This window comes from Oryctolagus cuniculus, chromosome 8 (genome assembly GCF_964237555.1).
Source record: "Oryctolagus cuniculus chromosome 8, mOryCun1.1, whole genome shotgun sequence".
NCBI lineage: Eukaryota > Metazoa > Chordata > Mammalia > Lagomorpha > Leporidae > Oryctolagus > Oryctolagus cuniculus.
In genome coordinates this window covers 90,221,123-90,236,557 of record NC_091439.1, presented here as the reverse complement: position 1 = coordinate 90,236,557, position 15,435 = coordinate 90,221,123, and the positions used below count along the sequence as shown (strand labels likewise).

Sequence of the window (15,435 nt, the reverse complement as noted above, 5' to 3'; positions counted from 1 at the left end):
AATGATATAGGATTCTACTTATGACATTCTGTGAAAGGCAAAAACCATAGGAACCAATAAGATGAACAGCTAAAGGCAGAAGGAAGGAAAGGATTATAAAGGTGCACAGGAGAACTTCTGAGCTGATGGAAATGGCATGGAGGTGGTCTCAACTTCAAAAAGTTCATGCAAATACAGCTAAAAGATATAAGAATATATCTGTCCAAAGTCTTCCAGATGCATGCAAGACTAGCTTTTAATGTCCATAAAATAAAGCACTATTTCAAAATTTAAAGAATTATGTTTCATTATGTCAATCATTTCATAAGCATTTATGGAGAATCCATCATTAAGAATTTGGAAGAACAGCATAGTACTCTGCAAACCAATACTATTCAACAGTCAAAATAGGGTAATTTACTTATTAAGATAATAAAAATGAAAATAGACAATATCCAGTATTATCAAGAGTGTACAGAAAAATGGACTCTTTCACATACATTGCTGGTAGAAATATAAACTGTTATAACCATCTAGAGATTATACTATGTACTCATTAAAAATACAAAAGAATTATAGACAAGAAATCCACAACAGTTAATAACTACAAAGTGTAAAACAATGTTACAAATCTTGCCTTTTTTTAAAGGTATGATACAGAAATAAATACTTGTACAAAACTTACAACTAACTTATATAAGGAAATGTACACAATGTGAACAAAAGAATAAAATTGACTTTAAAAATCCACTATGGACAGTAAAATAATCTCATACTCCATCAGTACTCATGAATTTATTACTGAAATAACACCTTTCAATCTTAAAACTTTTGTTTTATCCATATAATGATAAAATGACTAGATCTACAGAAAAATCAGAAAATTGATTTTAGCTGTTAATTTCAAACAGTTGGTCATCATAAACATCACCACAACACACAGGTTTGTATCCCTAATCCAAAGAATCAGAGATCTGAAACGCTCTAAAATCTAAAACTTTTTCAGTTTCAATTTTGAACCATTTTAGATTAGGGATGCTCAACCAGTAACACAAATATCACAAAATCTGAAAAACTCTGAAATACTTTTGTTCCAAGCATTTTGAATAAGGGATATTCAAGCATCAAAACGCACAATAAAAAAATCACTCACTGCAAATTACTGGTGTGAAAATCATTTCAATGCTTGAAGAAAATAACCAAAATGAAAACTAAGAAATCATGTTATTAAAAAAAAAAAAAAAAAAAAAAAACGGCTGGCACCACGGCTCAATAGGCTAATCCTCCACCTTGCAGCGCCGGCACACCGGGTTCTAGTCCCAGTCGGGGCGCCGGATTCTGTCCCGGTTGCCTCTCTTCCAGGCCAGCTCTCTGCTGTGGCCAGGGAGTGCAGTGGAGGATGGCCCAAGTGCTTGGGCCCTGCACCCCATGGGAGACCAGGAGAAGCACCTGGCTCCTGCCTTCGGATCAGCGCAGTGCACTGGCCGCAGCGCGCCGGCCGCGGCGGCCATTGGAGGGTGAACCAACAGCAAAAGGAAGACCTTTCTCTCTGTCTCTCTCACTGTCCACTCTGTCAAAAAAAAAAAAAAAGAGGCTGGCGCCGCGGCTCACTAGGCTAATCCTCCACCTGCGGCGCCGGCACCCCGGGTTCTAGTCCTGGTTGCTCCTCTTCCAGTCCAGCTCTCAGCTGTGGCCCAGGAAGGCAGTGGAGGATGGCCCAAGTGCTTGGGCCCTGCACCTGCATGGAGACCATAAGGAAGACCAGACCTGGCTCCTGGCTTCAGATTGGCTGGCCATGGCAGCCATTTGGGTGGTGAACCAATGGAAGGAAGACCTTTCTCTCTGTCTGTCTCTAACTCCGCCTGTCAAAAAAAAAAACCAAAACCGGGGGGGGGAGGGGGGGTTAAAAAATTGGGGCCAGGGAAAGGCGCAGTGGTGTACAGGTAAAGGCAAGGCCTGCAGTGTAGGCATCCCATATGGGCTCTGGTTCAAGTTCCAGCTGCTTGACTTCTGATCCAGCTTTCTGCTATGACCTGGGAAGGCAGTAGATGATGGCCCAAGTCCTTGGGCCCCTATGCCTTCATGGGGGACCAGGAAGAAGCTCCCGGATCCTGGCTCTGGATCAGCCCAGCTCTGGCTGCTGCAGCCATTTGAGAAGTGAACCATCAGATGAAAGACCTCTCTGGCTCTGCCTCTGACTCTGCCTTTCAAATATATAAATAACAAAAAAAAATTGGGGCTGGTGTTGTGGCACAATGGGGTTAAGCTGCTGCCTGCAACACCAGCATCCTATATGGGTCATAGTTCTCATCCCAACTGCTCACTTTCTATCCAGCTCCCAGGTAATTAATGCACCTGGGAAAGCAGCAGAAGATGGCCCAAGTCACTGGGCACTTGCCAACCACATGGAAGACCCAGATGAAGTGTGAGGCTCAGGCCTGGCTAAGTGGCCATCCGGGGAGTGAACCAGTGCATTAGCGGGTGGAAGATCTCTCTCCCTCTGTAACGCTGCCTTTCACACACACACACACAAAAGTCGAAGTCAATCAAAATGACACTTAAAAAAAATGCTAGAGGGCTCACTAGGCTAATCCTCTGCCTTGCGGCGCCAGCACACCGGGCTCTAGTCCCGGTCGGGGCACTGGATTCTGTCCCCGTTGCCCCTCTTCCAGGCCAGCTCTCTGCTGTGGCCAGGGAAGGCAGTGGAGGATGGCCCAGGTGCTTGGGCCCTGCACCCCATGGGAGACCAGGAGAAGCACCTGGCTCCTGCCATCGGATCAGCACGGTGCGCCGGCCGCAGCGCGCTGGCCACAGCGGCCATTGGAGGGTGAACCAACGGCAAAGGAAGACCTTTCTCTCTGTCTCTCTCTCTCTCTCACTATCCACTCTGTCTGTCAAAAAAAAAAAAAAAAAAAAAAAAAAGCTAGAAAACATTTCAGCCCTGAAAAGTTATATGTGCTGTTATCTTCTTATGAAAAGATTATTTCTAGCAACAAGTTTTCTTTACCAGAAACAATGCTGTGCTAGGCCAGGGCTTACCTCTACCACAGGATACTCTTACTCCATATCCCCTCTTGGAGACCCTCACTCAGTGGGGGCTGGCTCACACCAGCCAGGCCCATTCTCACTGAGCTAAGGACTATTTGCATTTCAATCACTAACCACATATTACATATTAATACTGGAACTTTCCAATATTCCAGATGGTCTTTGTTTAAAGTGACTTTAATAATCAAAACAGCAGTGTATCTTTTCAGAGCAGTGACCTTAAACTTGCTGTGGCAAACCATAGAACAAAAGCTTCACAAATAAGATTTAAGAATCACAGTGATAGAAATAAGTAACAAATCCAAGTCATGGATTAATAAGCCTCTCCTCAGGCCCCAATGGTAAAACAAGTTCTGAAGTCCAGAAGCTATGAAAGGTGGCCAAGCATTAACAAACGACAATGCTGCTGCACAAAAATAAAAGCACACCTTTACAATACGCTTTAAAGTTTAACAAGTAACCTGTATGTTCATCTCCTTGAACTTCTTCACCTACAGCAAAAGAAAAGTGATGTTAAGAGAGCCCAAGGAAAGAAGTTCAAAGTCCTTAGAGTTGTAAGAAAGAGAATTTGAAATCAGCTCTGCTGCCTAATTATGTTTCCTTTACCCCTGGTGAAGAACTCTTCTGAAGGATGAAGAATCAAGAATACCAAAAAATTAAAAAATCCAATTGTTATCTAATGTGAAACTACTGGGAAAAGTAAAAACCAAAGGAATGTAACAAAAAAGGAAACCAGAATGTCATTCTCAACAAGAATGGATCCAAAACAGGGCAAAATACCTAGAAATTGGAAGACAAAAAGTAAGCTCTGAGACACAGCAGTTAAAAAAAAAAAAAAAGACTAAATTTAAGGTCAGAAGCAATCCTTAACTCTGTGCCTTTCAAAATATGCATTAAAAAGTGGTCATCCACGGTCTTCATACCCACTCAACATAAATGTGTGGGGGAAGTCTTTTTAAAGCTACCTAGAGGGCCAGCACTGCAGCGCAGCAGGTTAAAGCTGGGTCTGCAGTGCTGGCATCCCGTATGGGCATGAGTGCTCCACTTCTGACCCCGCTCTCTGCTGTGGCCCGGGAAGGCAGTAGAAGATGCCCAGGTCTGTGGGCCCCTGCACCCGCACTGAGACCTGGTAGATGCTCCTGGCTTCGGATAGGCACAGATCCGGCAGTTGCAGACATCTAGGAAGAACCAGGGGATAGAACACCCTTCTCTCTCTGCCTCCCTGTAACGCTGCTTTTCAAATAAATAAATAAATCTTTTTTAAAAAATAAATTAAATAAATTTTAAAAAATAGAGCAACCCAGGAAAGAATTTTCAATCCTGATGATGGGTAACAGCAATAATTCTGCAGGACAAGGAAGCAGTTAAGAATCTAAAGATATTATCAGTATTTATAAATTTCCAGTAACTGATACTAAAATTGATTTTTGAGCTCTTGTAAGCGCAAATGTTTCCCACACTTTCTTTAAACCAGAATTTGCCTGCTGACAATTAAACTGCTCAGCTAACAGAACACCCAGTTAAGTTAGTCTAACTGACTATCAACTAATCACTCGGCTTGTTTTCTTTTTAGCCTATTTCTGATACCCATCCACTCCAAGCATTCTCTGGCTCACTCCAAGGTTGATGCTTGTTTACCATCAATAACACAATAACCCTGAAGATTCAACTACCTGAACCATGACCGCTCTCAAGCAGTAAAGCAATTCATGTGAGATCTGTATCTTCCCCACGATTCCTTGGTCATTTTTCAGAATTAAACAGCTTGTAAAGATTAAATCATAATATCAAGACACAAATGAGTATCCCAAAAATGTAAGAAAAAGGTAAGGTAATATCACCAAAGAAAACAACACATAATTCAGTCCTAAGACGTTCAAACTGCTATCTTCTATTTTTTAAGATCGTGAATCTTGGATTTCTAAAAGACCACTGGATCCTAGCAGGGCCAAATGTTTACTTAAAAACTTTGTTCACATGCCTAAGGCTATACTAACTGCCAAATATGGAGTTGGACAAGGAACTGCCATCATCTTCCACTCTAGCTCGGGGATCCCTTAACCGCAGTTAACGTTTCCTAGTTCCAGGTACTTGCAACGCTAACGTTGGGAAGACCTACTAAGAGGGATGATGCCTTGAACCTAAAATCAGTATCTTAGCCTAAGTTGATTTCACAACATACAGGGAAGAAAGCATAGCTCAACTTCTACTATTCCAGCCTCGATGCATCGCTTTTGTTTTTGATTTTTAAGAGCAAAGGCATATCCTCCCAAAGTCCGTTAAAACATTAGGCATACCTTGGGGGGCGGGGGATGACCTATGCGGAAAATTTTAGACGCAAATCTATACTCGCTGCATGGGGCTCTGTGAAACCGGCTTTTAGAGACACAGGAGAAATTCAACTAGATTCGACTAAATAAAATCAACACAACCTAGGGAAGCCTATGCTTCCCCCGCTAACCTCCTCCCACCCACTCCCCAAAATAAGTGGAGAGAGAAACCCATTCCCCAAAGCACTGCAGCGTTTTTTCTATTCCTGGGTCAATAAGCGATCTTGTGCATGAAGAGGGCCGAGGAAGCGCACGTTACAAGCCCGGTATCTGAACGCGTTCGGGATAAGCCCGAGGGGGGAGGGGGCCGAAGGCGCCGGAACCTCAGGCGCTGGGCAAGCCGAGCGGCGGCCGCCTTCAAACCCGGATTCTGTTTCCGCGCACAGAAATGGTGCCCAGAGGCCGCTACTTTCGCGTCTGCGTCGCTTCTGCCTCCGCCGACACAGCCTCCTTTCCCCTCCCCCACGGGCGGGGCGGCGACCGCGTCCCCGCTCCGAAGCAACGGGGAACCAGAACCGCAACCGAGCCGCGGCCGCGGCTGGTGCGCTCCCACCCGGGAAGCCCACTGCCCCACTCCCGGCACGCGGCGCCCATCAGCGAGCCCCGGGCGCCGCAGTGGCCCCCCTACCCACCTCGCCACCTCCTCCCCTGCCAGCCTCAGCCCCACCTGTGTGCCCTCGCAGCCCCCTGCCCGCCCCGCGCGCACCGGTCACCTCCCTGCCCACGCGGCCTCGCATCCCTCACCTGGGAGGGCAAAGCGCGGCTCTTCTCCCTCTCTCTCTCTCACACACACACACACGGCAGCGTGGGCAGCCGGCAAGAACAATGTCTCGCTGCCACCGCACCTCCACACCGGCGCTCACGCACAGGACGGGTGCTCGGGCCGCGGAGCCAAGGCCAGGTCCCCTTCCGACCACCACGGCGACCGCCCCTCCCGGCCCCCGTACACACCTCTAACCAACAGCGGCGGCGGCTAGCTACGTCGCGCGGAGGTCAGCAGGCGAGTCGCCCAGGCCCGGCTGCGGCGGATTCTTCTCGCTGGCCGCCCCCTCCCTCCGACAGACCTGAAGCGTCGGAAGCCGGAGAGCCGCGAGCTCCTTTCCCTCACAAGCACCTCTTCCCGGGCGCCAGGCGCTGCGACAAGGAACACGGACGTCCCGCCCCCTTTGCCGCCGCCCCCTCTTATTGTTTTACCCCTGCCGAAAGGGCCAGGGAACCCCCCAGCACGGCGTCAGCCAATCAGGCATCTCCTTCGCGAGCCGGCCCCAACCTTCTCGCGTCCCCTCTGCGGAGCACGCGCAGTCGGCCGCCGCGCTCGCGCACTCTCCGCGCCCGGAAAGTCGGGGAACCGGAACCGGCCTGAAGCCGGGCCGAGAGTCCGCTGATTTGACGTCACAAGGAGGCTGCCGCTCGGCTGCCCCGCGGCCTGAGCCTCGCCGCCCTCGTTCCACGTCGCGCCTGCCAGAGCCGGTCTCGCCGCAGTGCTGTGTCCTGTGCGCTGCTGCTTCTGTCCCCTCTAGATGGCTGAGGTTGAGGAGGAGGGAATGGGTGTCTGCTGGGTGCTTGCTCTCAGGGTCGTAAAACGCAGCCCACCTCTGGGGTCGTTGGCCCACTCAGCCCACCTATGTTGCGTCTTAGTCCATCCGAGCAAATGGATGGAGTGCTTTGAGGTCCCACCGAGGTCACACACGTCCCAAGCGTTCAGAGCCAAATGTAGCAACGGGTGTACTTGGTGCTTGGCCCCGGGGCATAGGAAAATGGGGTGTGGGTTCTACAGAGGGGAAAGGCCGTTCTTTGTGTGTTTTTTATATATTTAAGCCTTGCCACGTGCATACAAAGCACTTCACCTGCTAAGGCCGTGAAGCATGAAATCCCGGGAAATACAGGAGTGAGGTCCAGTCCTACAACCGCGGCCAGGCTTGGCCCCCCGGGGCATACCTGCGGAAGACCCTGCCGTGTGGCCTTGATTCATTCAAGGGAAAGACCACATCTTGACGTCAAGAAAGGCACTTAGGTCTGGCAGTGCTTCGTTTTGGTTTTGTTTTGTTTTTTTCTGCCCCCCGGAGAATATCAAGATAGCAGAGGAATTTTGGGATTTGAAATTTGGAAATGAAGGTTTGAAGAAAATGGGGAAAGAAACGGAAGAGCAATTAAGAAAGAGGAAACACACTGCTGCTGAAGTCTTAACCATGATGCAGGCCAATGCACTTCATTAGTTTTCCACACAGGCCTGTCCCGGCAGGTTTTAATGTATTTTACAAATGTGAAAATAGGTTCAAGAGGCAATGCCAACATTTGGGCCTCCAAAGTCTACATTGTATTTACCTTAGACCCCTTAATTTGTTAAAAGCATACTACACAGAATGTGTACTTGTTAAATGCATAATGCACAATACACACACACACAAAAAACCCTTAAACCATCATTATACATTACATGCAGATTATTCTGTAAGACTTTTCTGGCGCTCTATTTAATCGAAAGGCAGAGTTACAGAGCGAGGGAAAGACTGGTCCACTGGTTCACTCCCTAATGACTCGGGCTGGGCCAGGCATAAGCCAGGAGCCGGGCACTCTTCTAATGTACTCTATATGGTGACGAGCCTCATACTAAACCCTATGTATTAGTTACTATTTTATGCCCATTTTACAGATGGGGAAACTGAGGCTGAGAGAGCCAATATTTACCTGGAGCTGGGATTCAGTCTGCCTCCGCATCTGTGGAGTTGCAGATACTCTCATTGTATTAACTGCCACAATTTACTTAGCTTCTCTACTGTTGACTGACATTCTGATTGCTTCCAGTCTGGGGCCCTTATGTCCAGTGCTGCTGAGAATCATCTTCACTGTGCACAGATGCAAAAGTTTCTCTAGAGCAGTGCTTCTCGGGCCTCACATCAGAATCACCTGGTGGGCTTGTTAAAACAGATTCCTGGACTCCACCCTCAGGGTTTCAGATCCAGCAGGTCTGTGTTGGGCCTGAGGATCTGCATTTCCCAAGAGTTCCCATGTGACACTACTGTAGCTTCTGGTGTCCAACTGCACAGTCGGATGACTATAGATAATGATGATGTACTGAATGTTTCCCTAACATCAAAATGCAACAAGAAAAAACTAGAAGAAAGGACTTTGCTTCACCATACTGAAATGATAAATGAGAAGATAGATACCCTTATTGATTGGACATTATAGAAAACTTACATGGAGCTCCCTACAATATGTGCATCTTTTATTTTTATGTCACTTAAAACTTTTACAAGAAATGTAGGAAACACTCTTAGCTCTGGAGCTATATAAAAGGGGGCATAAGGCAGCCCCTGATGTTGGTGCCCAAGAAGACTTCAAAATGGAAAAGGGAATTAAAAGACATTTATTTCAGTGCAAGAAAATATTGAAATCCATCCGTAGGTTTTTCATAATATCTTTTTTCCATGAGCTTTTTGAAAGCCCCTTTATACACATGGACTTCAACTTTTTTTTTGCAACAAAATAAATTGAACTTTTAATCCCTTTCTGAAGTACCTTCATATACCGGTAATTGGAGGTACTGGGGGAAAAGAGTCAGCTATCTTCAATTTTAGTAAACCACCCTCATCTATTCTCCTATAATGCAATTTTTAGCCTTATAAATAGCTCTCTAGTCTATGCCCTCTGAGTGTCTACCCGTAAGGCCCTGTTTCTCTTTCCAGGATGACTGCAGCAGCCTCCTAGCTAATCTCCCTGCCTCTCAAACACAGCCTCCAGGGGCTGGCGCTGGGCTACAGTAGGCTAAGCCTCCACCTGCAGCCGCCATCCCACATTGGCCCTGGTTCGTGTCCCGGCTGCTGTTCTTCCGATCCAGCTCTCTGCTTATGGCCTGGGAAAGCAGCAGAAGATGGCCCAAGTGCTTGGGCCCCTGCACCGGTATGGGAGACTTGGAAGAAGCTCCTGGCTCCTGGCTGTAGATCAACTCAGCTGTGGCCATTGGGCCATTTAGGGAGTGAAGCAGCAAATGGAAGACCTTTCTGTTTCTCCCTCTCTCAGTCAGTAACTCCATCTTTCAAATAAAGAAAATCTTAAAAACAAACAAAATGACAACAACAACAAAACAGCCTCCAGCAAGCAGTCTTTACCCCCACATGCTCAGGGAGGCCACATGAATGGGATCCACGGTGCCCAGGCAAAAAAACCTTCCAGTCCCACTCAAGTCCTTCTCACGCCACACAGCCAATGTCAGTAAGCTTCTGTTCCCTCTCTCTTCAACACTTTTCCTGGATTAAACACTTGGCATCGCTTCCATAGGGACCACAGCAGTCCAAGCCACCTCTGCAAGCTTTCAGCTTGGTCTGGAGGCTTCCCCCTTCCTCTTTCACAGCCCGTCTGCCTCGAGCAGCCAGGTGGCCTCCGCCAACCTTCCTTAGGCAGCACAGCACCTCGGCCTACGATGCCTCCCAGACTTGGTCCTTACCTGCGACTTCCGCCTCTTTCTGACGACTGTTTTCTCTCACACCACCAGGGCTTTTAACAGGACATTCCCATCATGCTCCCACCCCAAGGCCTTGGATGTGACTCCTTATCAAAAGTCTGCGAAAAACCAAAGTGAACCGCATCTACTGACTTCCCCCTGGGCCCCCATTAAATATCTCACTTGAGCACAGCAAGGTGAGGTAGTGTGGTTTCCCCTTGCTCAGAACACCTTTCTTAGACTCCCACTTAACCTACTACTACTGAAGTGGACTGCTGGCTGCTAAGCTGTAATCTGTGGCTATCCTTGTATTTTGTAAATACAGTTTCTCTTCTAGAGTCTCTGTTTTTATAAATAGTAAGCAAATGGCAATCTACAGGTTTTCTGGTATAGTGTCTGCTTCAGAATAGCTCATGGGAGTCTTTAAGATTCCTGGATTCCTTCATTCAGTAGCCACCACTGGGTGCCAAAGTACTAGACTCCAGAGAAGGCAAAAACAATCCCAACTGTCTACAGGGAGTTGGGAACCAGAGGCAGAAAGGAGAAGAAAAACAGAAAAATACAGGAGAGACATCCAGAAAAACAACCAGGGAAACAGAACAGAAGAAACTGCTAATTGGTACGTTAGAGATACTAAATATTTGTACTTTTTATAACATTGTTTTTGCATTTATAATTTAGTATCTGATACTCTCCATACACCCCTCCCTCACTTCCTCTACCTCCCTCCCTCTCTGCACACACACACACACACACACACACACACCTGTAAGTACCACGAGGGAAGAATTCTCTTGCTGGCTTCTTCCATTCAGTATGGTCACACTGTTGTCTGACCATTGTGGGAACACGGAGAAAGTACAATTTTTCTCCAGGAATTTTAGAATTTTTGGTGGCTTTGCCCAAACTTCTAGAATAGTCTATGATTTATCACTCTTCTTTCTTGATTAATAATGATAACTTTTACGGCTATGGATTTTTCCCCTGCCAGTAGTTCAGGCCGCATCCCATAGGTTTATTCCTTCCTGTGGTTTTCTAAAAAGCTTGGAAATGTAGTTTATATTTCTTCAACTCAGTTACTGTCTAAAGAGAACTAATGCAGGATTCTGAAAGTGCGGATTTTTAAAAATGTAAACTTTCTGTTATTGCTTGTTAGTTTATTGTGGGCTGTGAGTACAACCTAAGTTTTGTGCTTTTTGGAATTTGTCAAAATTTCTCCTTGTGGCCTAACACAGATACAACTTGTCTGAGTTGTCTCTAAAACTCTAATCTATTGAAATTACCTCTTTCTGCTCGTTTGTTTTTCCCCTTCCTATTAGTTTTTACATTATATGTTCTTAACCTTTTAAAGTTTTGCTCTTGAAAAGTTGTAAAATTGATAAAAAGTAAAATTCCTTTACATAAAAAATAAAATGCCCTTACATTCCTCACACCTTAACATTTACTACATTTGCTTTACAACTTCATTGATTTTCTCCATCCCCCTGTCTTTCTCTCTTCTCCCAGAAGGCTGTCAATCCCCTGAGCAATCTATGTTTAAATTACTTTGTCTTCATCCTGTGCCTACTACTGGGCTTGGTACATTGGTACTCAATACTAATTACTGAATGAATGAATCCAGGAGTATCAAAAAACTCGTAGGTGGTTTTAGCGGGTTCCTTGCCAGAAAAATGGTAGACTGTGCCCAGTGACTGCCATGCATAAAAAAGCATCTGTGGGGCCTGCACTGTGGCATCGTGAGCTAAAACTGCCATCTGCAGTGCCAGCATCCCATATGGATGCCAGTTCAAGTCCTGGCTGCTCCACTTCCAATCCAGCTCTCTGCTGTGGCCTGGGAAGGCAGTAGAAGATGGCCCAAGTCCTTTTGGCTCCTGCACCCAAGTGGGAAACCTGGAAGCGGCTCCTGTTCCTGGCTTCACATTGGCTCAGCTCCAGCTGTTTAAGCCAAGTGGGGAATGAAGTAGCGGATGGAAGACCTCTCTCTCTCTCTCTCTCTCTCTCTCTTCCTCTCCTGTCTCTGTGTGTAACTCTCAATTGCAAATAAATGAGTAAATCTTTAAAAAAAAAAAAAAAGCATCTAAACTATACTCTCCTCCATACATTTATAAAACTATATGTCAGTTTTTGAAAATATACTTACATAGTATCAGGAAGCACAGGAACTCTTTTGTCCCAGTACTAATGCTAGTTTCATCACTTGGTTAATGCATGGTCTGCCAGGACTCTACAGTGTAAAGAAGCTCCTGGCTCCTGACTTCAGATCGGCCCAGCTCCAGCCATTGTGGTCATCTGGGGAGTGAACCAGCTGATGGAAAACCTGTGTCTCTCTGTCTCTGTCTCTCTCTCTCTGCCTCTCTGTAACTCTTTCAAATAAATAAATAAAATCTTTTAAAAATAAAGGCAACATACAAAGAATTAGATTATGAGATTACAAAAATAATCTAGCCAGAACTGACCAGTTCTAATGAGTTCTATCCAATGCTCATTATCACGACAGCTACAATCATCTCAGGCTAAGTGATCTAACGGGCACACAAGGCCATGTAGCAACAAGGGATCATGTAAATAAATGAGCCATCTACACCAGGTGGCCTCTTGTCAGACAAGAGTATTCCAGCCATCGCTGGGCTGCAAGGTGGGTTTCAAGCCTTACAATCTGGATAGATGTCTCAAGGTTACCCGATTCTCTCCTTTGATTTAATGCTCACCAGCCACCGTGACACAGAGGAGAGAGAGCCTGAGCCTGGCCAGGGCGGCTATTCTGTGTATTGGGAAGGTGTCTCTCCCTTTGTGAGATGGAATCCTGGTGTTAGTTTCCTCTGTCAAAGAGCATTCGGGAGCCAGACTTCCTCCTGATCCAGGAGGCAGGGGCGAGGCGAAAATGTAGCTGGAGAAGTCTGAGCTGAGCAGCAAACTCTGCAGTCACCTACAGAAGCATGAAACACCTGGGGTCCAGCTAGTTTTCTAACACTGGCCAGGCAGTTCACTTCCTGCCCCTTAGTTTCTGCATGGATAAACAGCCCAATTCCGGGTGATTGTGAGGATGATTGATAGTGTTCAGCACCACTTCATGTATGTGCAGGATCCCTGAGATAAAACTGGGGCAAATTTCACCATCAGGGTCCCCAACCCACTGCCACACAAAAAGTCACAGCCAGCGAACCCAGGTCTCCCTCCATCCATCCACTCCGCACTCGTCTCAGGTCAGATACTTGGTTGGTTGGCAACGTAGAGAGAAGCCACAGTCTGCGCCATCGCCTTAACTAGCATCTAATTCAGAAGGCTAAAGAAAAGGATGTAATACTTCTGAAAGCAAATTTGTTTCCTTAATCTCCTAGCAACCAGGCTATAAAACTCTTTGGGGTAGTAAAACACCAACTGAATGAAACATACAGGGCACTCATCAGCAGAGAAATCTCACAGGATGGTTGGGGAAAGATCTCCATGAGTGTGCAGCTGACAGAGGCAGTGACGGCAGGGTGGCTTTCTCCTCCCAGAGCCAGCTCAGAGCCACCATCAGCCCTTACCTCCCTTCCACCCACTCATTTCTAGGGGAAGCACTTCCTCCTAATGTCAAGGTTGGCTGAGCTCTGGCTTTTAGCCTCAGCACAGAATGGTTCTGTGAGCCTGACCCCAGCAGGAAGCGGGAAGAGGTTCATGAGTAAGGTAGGGTTCCTCCTCTGAATCAAGGTGTGCCCTCGCCTTCCGGACACACCAGGGCCTGGCTCCCACCCCCATCCATATGCTCCTCCTTCAGGCCTCCGCTCTGCCCTATGCCTTGTTGACTCACACTATCTGGGTGGCTCCTGGCAGCTGAGTCACACTGCAGGGAGCTCCAGTTACTTTCCTCTAACTAGCAGGGCTTCTGGGATTCCAGCTGGGCCTGACCCCTACTCCAGAGCCATGAACCCAAATTACCCAAGTTCTTGGTGGTGACCTGAAAAGGAAAAGAGAACTGAAAGTTAAGGACCAAAGTTTGCTCACACAAAAGCAGTCACAGATAAAACGTGTGCGTAAAAGCAATAAAGCTGGATGCAGTTTCTTTTTTCCTCTAAGCGAGCAAACACTAGAGAGAATCCCAGAGACTTTCAAACCCTTAAGCAGAGGACGAATAAGAAGGTCAAGGAGGAGAGGGAGAAGAGTTTTTCTACAAACAGAACTGGGAAAAGATGAAAAAGCACAATTAATGATTGTTAATGAGTTCCCAGATTTATTTGCATGTCTTTAAATGTTGCTCTAAACCAGGCCGGTGCCGGGGCTCAATAGGCTAATCCTCCACCTTGCAGTGCTGGCACACCGGGTTCTAGTCCCGGTCGGGGCGCCGGATTCTGTCCCGGTTGCCCCTCTTCCAGGCCAGGTCTCTGCTGTGGTCAGGGAGTGCAGTGGAGGATGGCCCAAGTACTTGGGCCCTGCACCCCATGGGAGACCAGGAGAAGCACCTGGCTCCTGCCATCGGATCAGCGTGGTGCGCCGACTGCGGTGCGCCGGCCGCAGCGCGCTGGTCCCAGCGGCCATTGGAGGGTAAACCAACGGCAAAGGAAGACCTGTCTCTCTCTCTATCCACTCCGCCTGTCAAAAAAAAAAAAAAAAAGTTGCTCTAAACCAGAAGTTTTTAACCTGAAGCCTGTGCCCATTCTGGAAGGTAGGCATAGGAATGAACATTCTGTATTTTTGTGTGTGTTTATCATCTATTCATTTATTTAGCTACAAAATCCATCGTCCGTTGTCTTCTGAAATGGGTCTAGACCAGTGGTCTTGGCCCAGTGGTTAAGAAGCTGCTTGGAACAAGCACATCTCATATCTCCCTGGTGGGTTTGAGTCCCAGCTGTGTTCCCAGTCCCTGCTTTCTGCTAACACGGACCTGAGGAGGCAGCAGACAATGACTCAAGTACTCAGGGTCCTATGGGAGCCATGTGGAAGGCCAACAAGGAGCTACTGGTTCTCAGTGTTGGTCTGGCCCAGCCTACCTGTGGAACGCATTTGGGAGAATGAACTAGTAGATGGGAAATCTTTCTCCCTCTCTTGCTCTTGCTCTCATTCTCTCTCTCTCTCTCTCTGCCTCTCAAATAAAAATTCTGAAAAACTATTTCTAATGGATCTAGGTCCTAATAGGTTAAGAATCAATGATTTCCTGGAAGGCTCTGGACACTGCTTGAGGCACCATGTAAGAGTGCTTGGGTTCAAGTCCTAGTTCCATTCCTGATTCCAGCTTCATAATAAAGTACATCCTGGAAGGCAGCAGTGATAGCTCAAGTATTGCATACCTGCCACTCACATGGAAGACCGGAATTGTGTTCTCAGTTCCTGGCTTTGGCCTGATCCAGCCCCGGCTACTGCAGGCACTTATGAAGTGAACCAGGACACAGAGGATCTCTCTCTCTCTCTCTTTCTCATTCTGCTTTTCAAATATATGAAAATAAATTTTTAAAAACTATTTTAAAAGAACCAATGATCTAAACCATGCTCTTTTTCAATGTATACCCGGTAGCAATAAGTTGTTTGTTGACATGAAAGCTTTATAGTATAAAGAATGCTATTTTTATTTTTAAAATAATATTTAAATAAAGTAATATGGGGGAACGGCATTGTGGCACAGTGGATTCAGCTGCCGCCTGCAACAATGGCATCCCATAT

The 15,435-nt window shown here is 46.7% G+C and overlaps 1 protein-coding gene across 22 annotated transcripts in view; it reads right to left on the bottom strand.

The window, feature by feature from the left end:
• Nucleotides 1–15,435, bottom strand: part of G3BP2 (G3BP stress granule assembly factor 2) — a 75,948-nt gene that overhangs the window by 27,149 nt on the left and 33,364 nt on the right. For 3 of the 22 annotated variants that reach the window (XM_070048021.1, XM_008267731.4, XM_017347489.3), the window contains exon 1: nucleotides 6,309–6,691. The exons of 12 other annotated variants lie outside the window; for them this stretch is intronic. The gene's annotated coding sequence lies outside the window, so the exon portion shown is untranslated. Of the gene's footprint in view, nucleotides 1–5,324; nucleotides 5,426–6,101; nucleotides 6,692–15,435 lie in introns of those variants that run through there. 7 more of the 22 variants (XM_051819685.2, XM_070048015.1, XM_070048010.1 and 4 more) reach the window with 5 other exon arrangements.